Raw genomic sequence first — 14,800 nt, 5'->3', positions numbered from 1 at the left:
CCAGAGCCAGGGGGTAGCAATTCTGGGCAAGAGACCAGGTTCTGGTGGCTGAGCCGAGATGCTTCCCCATCTTTCTATATTCCTTCATACTTGCGCAGTCTTCCTCAAACTTCAGTCTCCAAATTGTGCCATGGGTTAATGTGGGGGCCCTCCAGTCACAATTTCAAGAACTAAAGAATGCAGATCCTCAGATCTGCCAAATAACATCGCAGGCACTTCCACTTTCAAACTATAGTTTAAGTGGTGGGGGTCCCTCCGGGCCTTGGCAGCCAGGGGACCGCACTCTCTCTGCCTTAAATCCTCCCCGGGCAGGCCAAGCCCAGAGCCCGGGGCTCCTGCCGTGACTAGGCCTCAGCAAGTTCTCCATGCACACACGTCCAAGGCGAGTTTTGTGGGAACCGGGTCCTCATCACCTGCCACTAGAGACTGCAAGTCACTCCTCCTCCCCCTGCTCCAGTCCCTCTCCGTGGTGCAGGAGCCAAAGGGGATTTGGGATAAAGGAGCCACAGGCCCGGGCCCAACCCAGCCCGGGGAGCTTAACCAGAGGCAAGAGGATAACTCAGGCCAGCACACTCACCTCCCCGGGGAAGGAGGGGTGGCCAGGCAGCCAGAAGGAAAACTCCTGGGCTTTTTATTGAATCCATAAAACAAAAGGTGAGGGGTTTCTGGGCAGGGGAGGAATGCATGGTTATTTGTGGCGCTGGTCTGCAGAGGAGGAGAACACGGAACTCCTTCCAGCTCTGCGCGTGATTCATCTCCCCGGGGAGCGCCGGGGCCGGGGCGGGCGTGCGCTAGCAGCCCGGGCTCCGGCACACTCCGGCCGCCCGCTTATTTACGATGCTTTATCAACGGCTGTGCGCGGCGATAAAGTTTATGAAAAGAGGCGGCGTCTGCGGCCGGCCGGCGGCCCGCGCTCCTTTCCCACACTGATTAGGATCAGCCAGGGCTTTGGAAGCTGCAGTTAAGGATCTCGGGTGCCCGGAGCCGCGTCTCCCCCTTCCTGCCCCGCCCGCCCGCCGGCTGCTGGCCCGCGTGGGAGCCGAGGTCAGGGCTGCGGCCAGGCTGGGGTGGGGGGCGGGGAGGGGGGAGGGGGGCGGCGGAGGAGGAGGGCGGGAGCGGAGGAGGAGGAGGGGGGAGGGGGGCGGGGGGTGGGGTGGGTGGGGAGGAGAGGACCGCCCGCGGGGGAGGGAGCGCCTGGGCCCGCTGGGCCTGGAAGGGAAGGGCAAAATCCTTCACTCCCAGACGCTTGGTGCCCTGTTGAGAGATGAGGGGGGTGACAGGATATTTCTCCTCCGAAGGATGGCAAATTCTCAGCCCCTACATTGTTCTACGTTCATTTCCCATCATTTCATGTGTGTTGCTTTGTCTTTGCGTTTGGCCTTGACTCGTGTTTTTGTTGTTGTTGTTGTTGTTTTGTTTGTTTTTCCCTTTTCATGGCCCTGTGTTGTTCCTCCCTTCGGAAGATAGTAATTGCATACCTATTTTGCTGGACGCCTCTAAGCCCGCAGCCTGAGAGAGAGAGTCCTAGATGAAGAGCCGTGACCCTGGTCCTCAAGGTTCTGGAGTTCAGGAGGCCAGACAGTCCAGTGAAGAGTAACTGCACCCTGGGGCTCTTGTAGCCAAGACACCCAGGCAGGCGCCGCTCTCATGGTCTGGGAGCACTCACTTCTTTAATCCTCACAGTGACTTTAGGAGGGAGGGGCCATTAATATTCCATTTGACAGATGGTGAAACTGAGGCCCAGAGAGGGTAAGCACCTTGCGTAAGATGACTCAGGAAGTCAGTGGCTGAGCCAGGATTTGAACCCTGGCAGCATGGCATCCCCAGAGTCTGCGCACAACCTCTAAATCTCCCTGACTTTCGAGAACAGACGGCAGGCCTCAGGAGGGCAACAGACAGGACGACTAATCCTGCCTGGGAGAGGTGGGGTGGGCTTCCTGGGGGCAGGAATGTTATTAGGGATGGAGCGTGAGGTCCAGGTAGTCAGCAGACAGGATGGTGAGAGGCTCTCAGGGCGCAGCTCCTTTCGCCTTCCATTTTGTGTTCTCCCCAAGGAAGTGCGGAGCCTTTATATTGTGTGAACCGGAATCACCTTCCCAGGCCACAGCCTTGATCTGGCAGGCTCTATCTGCAGCTACTGAAATCCCACCAGCTTTCAAGTGAGCAAAGTCGTCCCTCCCAGAAGCTTTCCTGGACTGCCCCTTTATCTCCCAGCCCATGACCCAAAGCAATCTTTCCATCTCTCCTCTGTCACACTTGACCATATGCAGTCAAGCTCTCGGCTCTGGGCTCTTTCTGTCTTTATTACTGGACTGTGAGCTCCTGGAGGGCACTGGTCTATTCTCCCCCCCCCCTTTTTTTTTTTTTTAAAGATTTTATTTATTTATTTGACAGAGAGAGAGATAGCGAGAGCAGGAACACAAGCAGGGGGAGTGGGAGAGGGAGAAGCAGGCTTCCCGCTGAGCAGGGAGCCCGATATGGGGCTCGATCCCAGGACCCTGGGATCATGACCTGAGCTGAAGGCAGACGCTTAACGACTGAGCCACCCAGGCGCCCCTATTCTTTCCCCTTTATACTCACTTCTGCCCCAGACCTGGTTTAATATCCTGCAGATAAGAGGTTCTGAATAATTGCATTTGGTCAATAAATGGGGGGACTGGGAAAGCCTCTGACCTCATAGATGCATCACTTAACCCCTTGATGGATTTCTCGATCAAGCAAACTAAAAATGGAGACGACGGGTATTCTCACCAGAGATCTGGACCACCCTCTGCCAAGGGAATACAAAGGCAGAGTCAGTCACCTAAGCCCGAAGTCCCTTAAAATCTCTCCAGACGAGGAGCAGGATTAGTCCTGGGGCCTGGGCATAGCAGGAAGTCTTGTCGGCCCAGTTATGAGGAACGGACTGTGAGGGCCGAGAGCCAGGCAGGTCATTGCACAATCCTGCTTGATTTCAGCGAGGCTTTCCATGGGGCCAGTGACACGATGTGGACACTTGACTCCAAAGGGTACGGTGTCAACTATGAGCACCTGTCAGCACCACTGCTCAGAGGGGCAGGGCTGTGTCTTGTTCTTTGTTGTATTTCTGTTTACTTAGAACTTGCTTTAGAACATTTTAATTGGAAATGGGATACGTGCACATGATTTAAATACTCAAATGATTCCCAAGGGTCCAACCAGACCCTTAGCTCATCATCTTCCTGCCCAGAGGCAACAGCCTTAATTCAGCGTTTCTTTGCCCAGAGATGCCAATTATTCAGAACCTCTTATCTGCAGGATATTAAACCAGGTCTGGGGCAGAAGTGAGTATAAAGGGAAAGAATAGGGGCGCCTGGGTGGCTCAGTCGTTAAGCGTCTGCCTTCGGCTCAGGTCATGTTCCCAGGGTCCTGGGATCGAGCCCCGCATCGGGCTCCCTGCTCGGCGGGAAGCCTGCTTCTCCCTCTCCCACTCCCCCTGCTTGTGTTCCTGCTCTCGCTATCTCTCTCTCTGTCAAATAAATAAATAAAATCTTTAAAAAAAAAAAGGGGGGGGGCGAAGAATAGACCAGTGCCCTCCAGGAGCTCACAGTCCAGTAATAAAGACAGAAAGAGCCCAGAGCCGAGAGCTTTTTTTACATTTTTTATGATGAACTACTGAGGTTGTTGTGGACATACTCAGTACCTTTGCAGGTCATGGTGATGTTATGCTTGTTGGTGATCTGGAAAAGAGATTTAGGGTTCATTGACCTTGAGAACTGGAGAACTAGTCTTGCACATTATGATGATGCTTAGTAATAATGGTGGAATGATAAAATCTGGATATCTCAAATACTACCTGGGGTAAGACAGGTCTGGCCCAAGGGTAGTGGATAAAGATCCAAGGAGACATGGCTGGGCACAGGTTTAATACGGATAGGAAATGTTGGGCCATTTTAGCAAGTACCACCGTGCTGCCAGGGTGGATCATAAGGAGTATATCCGATGGAGAGCAGCTAAGTATTTATTGGGTAGACTCTCATTAAAGTATTTATAAATGCCCTGTCATTTCTTGGTTACTCTGCTACGTACTGGTAGGAGGGAGAGTCACAGAGATGAATAAAGTAACTTCTAGCTGAGTAAGGAGGACCAAAATGCACTCATATAGTGTTAAAATAAAGGTGACCACACTGGCATCATGTAATCCAACAAAGAGAAGGACAAAAGGTGACTTAATTATTTAAGTGCGTGGCAAAGTCAGCTGGGTGGTCCCAGGTCTCACTTTCTGAGGACAGACGTCTTCTTTGTGGCCCTGGACCCTATGGCTGCCTATAGCCAAGGATTTCCAGCCCCCTGTACAACCTCTCTGACTTGTCCTAGGAGCCCCCGGGGCCTGTTCCTGCTAGCCACGCAAGTCACAGTTGGGCCCCCCCTAGGCACTCTGAAGCCAAAGCTCTGGGGAATGAGGAAGAAGGTTCTTTGCCTGTCTCCCTTCCCTCTGCACAAAGTTCCAGTAGTGAGGTCCCAAAGCTCTACTGTCTGTTCTCTGAATTCTCGAAAAACTCCAGCACAATGGTCTTCCCAGTTTTTCCTTACGGTCCTGCTGCTCCTGATAAGACTCATGTCCAATGCATGTTTGGCCAAGGGATACTCAGAATTAATTGCTCTTCTCCTCCATTGGACAGGACTGCCTTGCTGGGTTAGTCCAGGTTCCTCGGGTCACCTTTCCCACAGAACAGGCTCCCTCCCGGAAGCTCCGGGGCCTCTCCTGTAGTTGTCAGGCAGACGAGCCCAGACATGTCAGATCTCCAGCTCAGGTTCAAACTGGGAGCTCAGTTTCCCCTGGTAGTAAGTAAGATGCCGATGAACTGTTCAATAAGGAAGGCCAAACAAGAGGCTGTGGGTATGAGGAAAGATTTCAGTGAGTGAAAAGGAAGAAGGATTTCTTGTATTGGGATGATAACAAGGAAAGGTATTTTCATCTCCCTAAGGAAGCGTCTACGGTCTTTCTAGAATAGTTTAGGAAAAGGCATCCTACTTCTTTCGAAGCTGATTCCTTGGTATTCCTGAGGCCGACTGACATGTCCTACCTTTCAAATCGAATGGTGGTGGCCTTTCCCCTAATTCAGGTAATGTGATTTTTCCACGTAAATTTTTTTTATTTCCGTGCCTTTTTTTTTTTTGACTCTTAAACCTTTAGCACCTGCAGGCAACAAAACTAATGAACAAGCAGTAAACATATGAATGGGAAAGCTTGAAAACCACCGATCTTGCTGAGTTTGTTCCTTTTTTTTAAAGAACACGTGTGCTTGCAGTTTTATACTGCCGGCCCATAATGTAGCCGTAGTTTCTGCTATTAAAATTGTTCCTCCTTCATGGATGGAATGAAACAGGCCATTATTCCAGGGTGTTCCCGGAACAGCCTCATGTTTCAGGAAGCACGCCCCGACTCCGAGTTCTCTACCACCTGAGTACACTTGAGCACGGCTATTGTAGACTCTCGAGTATTCCTTCCCTTTCCTCCTTCCCCGCTCCCTCTGCTGGTTCACTGCACGGCCCAGACTGACTGCTAACCTCTGCCAGGCTAAAGATAACCTCTCCATCTGGGATATCACCCACGGGCTAAATTTACTCTCCGGGGTGAGTTGGGGCTACCCTGGCCGCTGCCTCCAGGCCAGGCTCTGAGCACCCAGGCTCATCACTGGAGGGCCTAGGGACGGGGAAGGGACCCGGAGGGAGGGGCGGGGAGGGGTAGGAATGAAAGAAGCCGAGAGAGACCAACTGGCAAAGGGGCTTCAGAAACTGGGTGACACCGTGGCTACGGCGTCAACTGAGGTCGGAAGGATTTGGCTGCTCCCAGCAAAGATTCCTTTTCCGTAAGTTTTAATGTTACTGTAATACAACCCCCAAAGGGAAAAGCCCAGTGCTAATCAGGGCTCAAGAAGCCAGTGGACTAGATGTACAGAATGGGGTGTTTAATTTTATGATGTGGCTACGGGTTACATGCGAGACTAATAAAAGAACTCCATAAAATGTGGCTTGGAGCAAAGGGGCTGCCTCCTGTGCCAGAAGGTCGCCCTGCTCCGAAGCGGTTTTAGAGCTGGGCCAACGTCTAGCTGGTGTGCGCTAGGCTGGCCATTCTGGTTCGTACACTCTTCAGAGCCTTCTGTGCCAGTTACTCAGTAGCTGTCGCTCTTAGCTTCCTCAGTGCCCCCTGCTGCCCTGGCCGCCCGGCCCCCAGCCAGGACCTCCCCAGGATCCAGCAAGCAAACGCAGGCTGCTTGCAGATACCCTTCTAGGCCATGTCTCCAGTGTCGCATCGTTCTGGAGTGGCCAGTGTCCTTGCAGCCGCAGTGGTTACATACTGAGAATGTCACCCGTCCTACAGCGTGTCTTCCTGGGGATTAGGTCCGGCAAAGACCTGTGGAACAGACCAGCGACAGTTCCACAAGACTCCCCTTCTCCGGTCCCAGACCAGGCCAGGGCACCCAGAGGAGGCTTTCTTAACAGGTGACTGTCACTCCCCTGGTTGCTGCAAGGACGGACCCAGCTGTTCCCTTGAATCATAGTTGACCGCTTCAAAGAAGGGCTTTGATAGCACAGGAATGACGTCAGGGTTGAAGAATAGTTTGGGGAGAAAAAGACACATTTGCATAATGTTTCCCAAGCAGGAATTGCATTTGCTGTAGCATTTGAATCAGAAGGAAACTTAGAGGACATTCGGTCTTTCTTTACAGCCAGCACGGCCCCTTCTATATCAACCCCCACAGGAGATAGCCAGCCCCTTGTAGGTCATGCCCATTGCCGGGGAGCTGAGCTCTTTGAAAGAAGCCTCCTATAGGAACCAACAGGAGCTGAAATCTTCCTAACAAATGAAAGTCTGAACCCCCTTTGTTGAGCTCTGAGATCTTTCTACACATCTCAGATTTTTGTTCCTTACTTTGATGGGATTGCAAGTCCAAAGATAGCCCCGAAACAAGCAGTGCCATCTGCTAACATGTCCTATAGTATCAAGTGAGGTGAGAGGTCATGCATGCATGCACTCATTCATTCATTCATTCATTCAACCACTGTTTACTGAGTGACCAGTAAGTGCCAACCCATGTCCTTGGTGCTGGAGATTCAGCAGTAAACTGGAAATGGTTCTGCTCTGAGAAACTCTCCAGTCCGCTAGACATTCGGGGAGACCAGGGAAATCTGGGGTGGTTGGGCTTTGCCTTTGAACCCCATTCCAGGCCTGGGTTTATCCTAGGTGGGGCCATCCTGGGTGACTGTGGGCAAGAAGCTTCTATCTGTGCTTCTCCTTTGCCCTCACACGTTACTAATGGCCTGGTGGGTCCACTGAAAGCATGGAGTCCTCAAGATGGGTCCTTGTTGTACAGACATTGAGACGGAGAGGCTAAGGGCTGTACGCCACCGCCCTCCTCACACTCTCGAGAAATGCTTGTGAGCATCAAACAACATTTTATAATGTGTTTTGCTGACTTAACAATTGAAGAGAACAATTCTTTTACCTTTCATAAGCAAGAACTAATAGACAATTTGGATGAGGAAACAGAAGACAGTAAAATTTATTTATAAATTCATCATCTACAGGTCACAATTTTCGTGCGAACTTTTTTTCTGGGTGTATTTTGTAGGTCTGTGGATGTGAGATACACAGACACACACGTGCACACACATACATGCATCTTGTACTCTACCTTTTTCGCCCAGTTATTTTCCCAGTGATCGCAATTTTAAAGAAAATCCAGTTATTCAAAAAAGATTTAATTATTACACATAACTTTGAAGGACTTCCCCCAAAGAAACCCCTGGAAAACAAAGAGTTTAATGCAAATTAGGCATCTGCTGGGGACGGCAGATCAAGTTTGCCCTTCGTTTTTATTAAGGGGCTGGGGGTAGAGTGGAGATTTTCATAAGATGGTGCACTGGCTGCCCTTAACTTCCAGCTCCAACCTGGTACTTCTCTTGGTGAAGCAACCGCTAGGAACGATGGAGGTGGAGCCTGGAGGAGCAAGGGCAAGCAGGGCTCAGTTAGAGACCTGGGGATGGGAGCTGCAGCTGGACTTTGACCCCACAGATAGCGTGGGGATGAGGCTCTACCTGTGGTGGGCCCTGGGCTCCATCAGCATTCATGAGCCACCTCCCTGGTGCCAGGCTGTTGAGGAGAAGCTGAACCTGGGAAGACAGCGGAGCCGAGAGGCTTCCTTCCTCCTGGTGCCTTGATTGGAACTGACGCCCTATCTGCAGCTCCCCGCAGGACTGTTGTCACTTAAGGAACCCCTAGAAGCTGGCCCTGAGCTTCAAAGGACAGATAAAAGAAAACTGTGCATGTGAGGGGGCTCAGCAGGCAGAGAGATGGAGAAGAAGAGCCCACCAAACGGCTCTTCCAGAAAATAGCACTGAAAGCCTGAGCAGAATTAACAAGGGCATTCAAACACGGTACCAGGAAAAAAGAAAAAAAAAAAAAAAAAAGACTTCCTGGAATTAAAACATATTTTTAACTAAAATACTAATTGAGTTAATTAAAGCAGAATACAGACTTAGAAGAACAAGTACAACAATATCCCAAACACAGAACAAGGATACAAAGAGATGGAAATCATGTGGGCAAAATAGGAGCCCAGGAGGCTGGAGGCGGGACACCTAAGATGTCAATCACGGGAGCTCCGGGAGGAGAAAAAGAAACAGTTGGAAACAGCTGAAGGACAGGGAAAAATTAGGCAAATGATAGAAGACAACGGCCCTGCATGAAAAAGACTGGGGTCTGAGGTTTATAAAGAACTCGTGGGGTCACTGGGATGAAAAGCCACACACCTAAGCCCAGCCAGATACAATTCTTGAAAGGCAGGTGTAAAGAGAACCTCCTTCCCTCTTCAATACAAAGAGGGAAACGTTAGTTATAAAGGAAAAGGAAAGAGGTGGGGGTCACCTATCACACCTCTAATAATGGGAACTTGATGTCTGAAAAATCCTAGAGCTAGCCAAAATGCATCCTGCTGGTCAGGCGGAAAAATGCATTACCCAGGTACCCAGGCACCTGTTTGAGAAAAATACTCTAGAAAGAACCTTAAACAACACAGATCATTCAAGACAGGAGAGGATGAAGAAGGAAGTTGGTGGGGAACATTTGGGTCCCTCAGTCACTCTGTCTCTCTGAGGCAATTGCAACAGAGGCTTCAGCTGAACCCAAAGGGGACTTCAGAGCTGGAGTGCCTCTGAACTGAGCTGGGTCTGGCTTGTTCACCCAGCAGGGGCTAGCTTTTGCAGGAGGTGCCACAGGGAAAGGGCAGACCTTCAGCTGCAGGCAGTTCTCCAAGGGAGAGGGACAGAGCTGGGAACTGGCAGCAGCCAGCACCCCTTCAGCTGGGCGGGGAGGGGCACCGCAGCCTCCTCTTACGTCTGGATGTGCTGGGCTGTGCTGGGAGATAACAGTCAGTTCTTGGCGGGGGCGTGGGGAGTTCTGATTTGTAGCTTCTGCCTATTTTTCTGGGATAAATATTCCTATCGTAGCTGCTATCAACCTCCCAATGTGATGTGACTGCCCATGGAGCTGGGAGAAGGTGCAGGCGGCTGTCTCCCAGGAGCTGGGGCCAGCTGGCTATTCCCCCTCTTCCCCCCCCCCCAGCCCCCGTGTGCACCAAGGACATTAGGGGGCGCGTGGGGAGGGGACAGCAGCAGGAGGGGCAGTTGCGGCTTCGGGCTTTCCTGTTCAGCCCTAGTGCTCAGACACTGGCAGGTCTCCCTCCTTTGGACTCATTTTCTCCTTTTGGGGTCACCTTCCTAACCCTCTTCCCTACAGTCCCCTCCCCCCAGTCCCCTCATTGACCCCAGTACATTGGTATTCTTTGCAAGTAGTATTCCGGAAGGAATCTCAAACCCTCATTCTTTCCGAAATCCGTGTGACCAGTAAGCAAGAGGCTGCTTCTCCGTAGGCAGTCCTGAGGATCAAGGTGAGACGCTTGGAGGGGTTGGCGAGCCTTCTCTGGAAGGGGCCAGTGGTGTCTGTGCAGGACACATGGTCTCTGGTGCAACTAGGAATGCCCCACAGGACATAGTTGCCGGCTCCTGCTGTATATGATACCAATGTATCATCACCTTTGCGTAAGCGCTAATTACGTCTATTTCAAAGGGCCCGAGGAAAGAACCCCTTAACTCTGGACTTTCGCACCAACCGGCTCGGAGGAGAGATTTAGCCTTGGGGGAGGCTTTGTGGTTCCACTGGCTTTGTGAAAGTCGCCTTACCAAGAATGCTTTTTTTAAACTTCTTTTTCTCCAGGGTTAAATAGAGTGAGGAAAAGAGAACCTCTGGATTTTTTTTAAAACCCACAAAACAACAACAACAACAACAACAACAAAAACCCCTCAAGACCGAAAAATCCAATTCTACTAACAAACCCTTTTATTTATTAGGATCCTGTTAATTCCGGATTTGGAAAAATAGACCTGGAAAGGAGGCGGGCACTCACCACTTCATTATCTTTGAAGAAAGGTATAGTAAGTAGATTAACAGAGTAAACCAGATTAGAAAGGCAGAGCCTTTATATGGCTAAGAAATTAAACTCTTCTTCAGCTACTAGCAACTGAATTATTTGAATGTTAATATGAAATGTACAAGTTTTCTATTTCTGAAAATGGATAATTTGGGACCTTTTTTTGGGGGGAGGGCAACATTTGATACATACCTCCAGCATGTTTATGTGGATTCTAAGCTACGTTTCCCAAATATATTTAGGGCAAGTCTCTTTTCTGCTGGCTTCACGTTTTTCAAATTTATTATTATTTTTTTAAAAAATTGTTTTGTTTTTTGAAAGAGAAAGAGAGAGAGAGAGCAAACAGAGGGAGAGGGAGAAGCAGACTCCCCGCTGAGCAGGGAGCCCGATGCAGGACTCCATCCCAGAGCCCTGGGATCATGACCTGACTGAAGGCAGACGCTTAACTGACTGAGCCACCCAGGTGCCCCCATGAGGAACCAGTCTTACTGGATCCCCTCAACTGCACCACACTTTACAGTGTAGCCAACTCTTCCAACATTGAGTCTTCCCCTTAATCTCCCACTGCCCCATGGAGTGTTCTCAGTTTACAGCTAAGGAAGCGGAGGCTCACTGAAGTGCAAAGGTATGTTCAAGACAGAACCTGCTAGTGATAAAATCAGGACTTCAATTTGGTCTGGTCCTTTTACCCCAGACTACAGGACTAAGTTGTGATCCACTCCCAGAGAAATACTCTTCCTCAGAAAGTGCTGACTACCCCTTCTGTTTTGCAAACCCTTCTAACTCTTGTCAGCATCTCCCCCGTGTCTTGAAGTCCTTGTGTACATCAGCATTTGAGGCACTGGAAAATAACACAAATAAAACATAAAATACTGTAGTTGAGGATTTCCAAAAGGAGCGATCAGAACATACTCTACGCATATGTGTTGTGGGCTCTTTGCTTCCGTCAAATTCCCATAGAAATCTGTGAGCCAGAAAAGATTAAGAATTGCTGAAAGAGGATTGTAACATAACCAGGTTGGCTTTTCTGGACACTAAATTCAGCTCTGATCTTCCTGGTCACCAGGGGAAAATGAACAAAGTGATGATAAAGCAAGGACTTTCTCTTAGAAAATAACTCAGCACCAAAATATAAACACACACACACATTCTAAGACAACTGGAAGCCAAAAGAGAATTGGTCTCTCAGACTGCCAACCCATGGAGTTACAAAGCACAAAATGGTCAGGAGGCGAGGCATTTCTTTTATTTTTATTTTATTTTATTTTTTTTTAAGATTTTATTTATTTGCGAGAGAGAGAATGAGAGACAGAGAGCATGAGAGGGAGGAGGGTCAGAGGGAGAAGCAGACTCCCCGCCGAGCAGGGACCCGATGTGGGACTCAATCCAGGGACTCCAGGATCATGACCTGAGCCGAAGGCAGTCGCTTAACCAACTGAGCCACCCAGGCGCCCGAGGCATTTCTTTTAGTAGGGAGCTTAATTGGTTTATAAAACTTAGGAATCTATACCATGCAAATTCACAAAAATTCATACGGCTGTCCGAGAAGTCAAAAGTACTCATTGAAAGTTGAAAAACTCCTGGGATGGAGCCCCATGTCCAGCTCCTTGCTCAGCAGGGAGCCTGCCTCTCCCTCTCCCCGTGCTTGAACTCTCTTTCTCACTAGCTCTCTCTTTCAAATAAATAAATAAATAAATAAATAAATCTTAAAAAAAAAAAAATAAAAGACTGGTTCCTCAGGATCCAGCCTCATCAGCACTCAGAAGAAACTATGACCAAGGGATGGACATGCTTGAGCAGCGGTTGCCACTTGCTGGGGATCCCAACAGTCCTGTGCCTCCATTTGTTTCTTGCTGCTTTAGGAAGAGGATAAATATTTAAGGAGGCTCTAGCATAGCTTGAAAGGAGTGTGTCGAAACTGCCAGGCCAGGGAGGCCATGAGCCGTATCTCTGGGGTGCCTGGGAGGAATGCCTGTCTCCACCACAGGTCCTCCCCTCCCCCACCCTCCACACTTGCACACAATTAGCCACTCCATTAAGCTCCAGTGCAAGGACCAGGCTTTCTACAGACCCTTCCCTGACAGTGTGCTTTTCTCTCCTCAGGGTCACAGGATTCTTCCCATCTGATCACAGTAGCATTTACTGCTTATTCTGTTCATCTGTTACTAAAGAGAAGGTAAATAGTTTATTGAGTACCTACTACGGACATACCTTGTTTCATTATGGTTCCCTTTATCACACTTCCCAGATATCGCATTTTTTTACAAATTGAAAGTTTGTAGCAACCCTGCGTGGAGCTAGTCATTTTTCCAACAGCATTTGCTCACTTTATGTCTCTGTGTCACATTTTGGTAGTTCTCACCATATTTTAAAGTTTTTCATTATTATTATATTTGTTATGATGATCTGTGATCAGTGATTAGGACTTGCTGAAAGCTCAGATAATAGCATTTTTAGCAATAAAGTGCTTTTTAATTAAGGCATAATGCTCTTGCATACTTAATAGATTACACTATAGTGTAAACATAACTTTTACATGCACTGGAAAACCCAAAAAACTCATTTGACTGGCTTTATTGTGGTATTCGTTTATTGCCATGGTCTGGAACTGAACCCACGGTATCTCTGAGATGTGCCTGAACGTGGAAGGCTTTGTGCTGATCATATCCTATACTGATTATGGATTATCTTTGATTCTTTTTTTTTCAGATTGTTCATCCCTGTATGTGTTGTACCCCTTAAGGGATGGGATCATTAGAATACATGCAATCCTTCCCACCAGTCGGGACATTGGAGTTGACAGCTAAATGTCTGTGCATTTAGTCAGCTTACTCTCGCAAGAGCTCTAGTATAGCATGGTAGTAATCCAAACATATAACCATAAAAGTTATACATGCCCAATTTTCAAAGTTTGGAAATACATAAAGTATAAATTTATGTATAACCCTACCATCCAGAGATCATTGCTGTTAATATTTTAGTATATTTCATTTTGACCTTCTTTTATCTATGTTTCTATTTACCTAATTTGGAACATTCTATGTGCAAAGTTTTCGACCCTACAGCTGTGCCTATGTCGTTAAATATTCCTAAAATACAATTTAAATGACTGCATAATATTCCATCAGAGTGAGAAACCATCATTGATTTTTTTTTTTAAAGATTTTATTTATTTATTTGAGAGAGAGAGAATGAGAGACAGAGAGCACGAGAGGGAAGAGGGCAGAGGGAGAAGCAGACCCCCTGCTGAGCAGGGAGCCCGATGCGGGACTCGATCCCAGGACTCCAGGATCATGACCTGAGCCGAAGGCAGTCACTGAACCAACTGAGCCACCCAGGCGCCCGAAACCATCATTGATTTATCAATTTCCTTATTAGAGATGTAGACTATAATTTTTCACTATTACAAACATGACTATAGTGAGAATTTTTATGCACGTATCTACATACCTACTTGTCTGGTGATTCCCCTTTAATGTACTTATGGAAATTAAATTATTATCCAAAGGGTATGGAACTTCGGAAGTTATTGATTTGTATTACCAAATTTTTGTCAGAAGTTTGATCTTCTCTCTTCCCATCAACAGAGAAAAATGCCTGATTTCTCATTCCTACACTAACGTTAAGTATTGCTTTCAGTATTTACAAATTTGAGTAGAGTTTCAGTTTTGCTTTTACATGTGTCTTTGATCATCGTTGAACTTAGTTTTATATATTTATTAGCAACTTAATTTCTTCTCTGAATTGTCTATTTATGTTTTTGATCTTTAGAGAAAATGGGAGCCTTAGTATTATTCCTATTGGTGTGCCACGGATGCATTACTGAGGGTTTTTAAAACCCTTTAAAAATCAACTGCATTTTTTTTTTTTTTTATGTCACCATCTATGGCCACCTTAGAAGAAAGACCAGTGCCAGATGTAAAGGGCAGTTCCTTCAAACACGACCTCAGTTATTTTGGGTTATTGAATCGTTTTTATTTTGTGCAAAGAATGCACAAGAAAATGTGAGCCTGGTTCTTCCTCAGCACACTTGCTTTCCATTAAGCGGATCCTTTGTGCTGAAACAGACTTGCAGACCCGGCAAGCCAGACCAGGCTGCTGGCAGAAAGATGTGCACGGCCTGGTGTTAATGCAAGAATGAGAAGACCCCTGTGGCACATCGCAGGAGGTCAGACCATATGTAGAACTTTCTTTCCCTCCTTGTTCCTTGCTTTTTTACTTTCTATAAATCTAAGGTATTAGGAATGGCTTGACTTTTTAGACATACATATTTTTCAGAAATTCTCTGTTTTTCATATTTTGCCAAAGTAATATAGATTCCTGAAAGCATGGAGAGAATAAAGACCTTT

At 47.9% G+C, this 14,800-nt stretch overlaps 1 long non-coding RNA gene across 4 annotated transcripts in view; it reads left to right on the top strand.

The window, feature by feature from the left end:
* Positions 1 to 289: 289 nt before the first annotated feature.
* The window catches only part of LOC115941221 (uncharacterized), a 34,317-nt gene continuing 19,806 nt past the window's right edge, over positions 290 to 14,800 (top strand). For 2 of the 4 annotated variants that reach the window (XR_014148800.1, XR_014148797.1), the window contains exons 1-4: positions 773 to 1,044; positions 10,372 to 10,450; positions 12,555 to 12,627; positions 13,161 to 14,619. This is a non-coding gene — a long non-coding RNA (uncharacterized LOC115941221). Of the gene's footprint in view, positions 655 to 772; positions 1,045 to 10,371; positions 10,451 to 12,554; positions 12,628 to 13,160; positions 14,620 to 14,800 lie in introns of those variants that run through there. The other 2 variants (XR_014148805.1, XR_014148804.1) reach the window with 2 other exon arrangements.

The sequence above is a fragment of the Leptonychotes weddellii genome, chromosome 1 (genome assembly GCF_054177405.1).
Source record: "Leptonychotes weddellii isolate Sample4059 chromosome 1, ASM5417740v2, whole genome shotgun sequence".
Lineage (NCBI taxonomy): Eukaryota > Metazoa > Chordata > Mammalia > Carnivora > Phocidae > Leptonychotes > Leptonychotes weddellii.
This window is presented reverse-complemented; position numbering and strand designations above follow the sequence as displayed.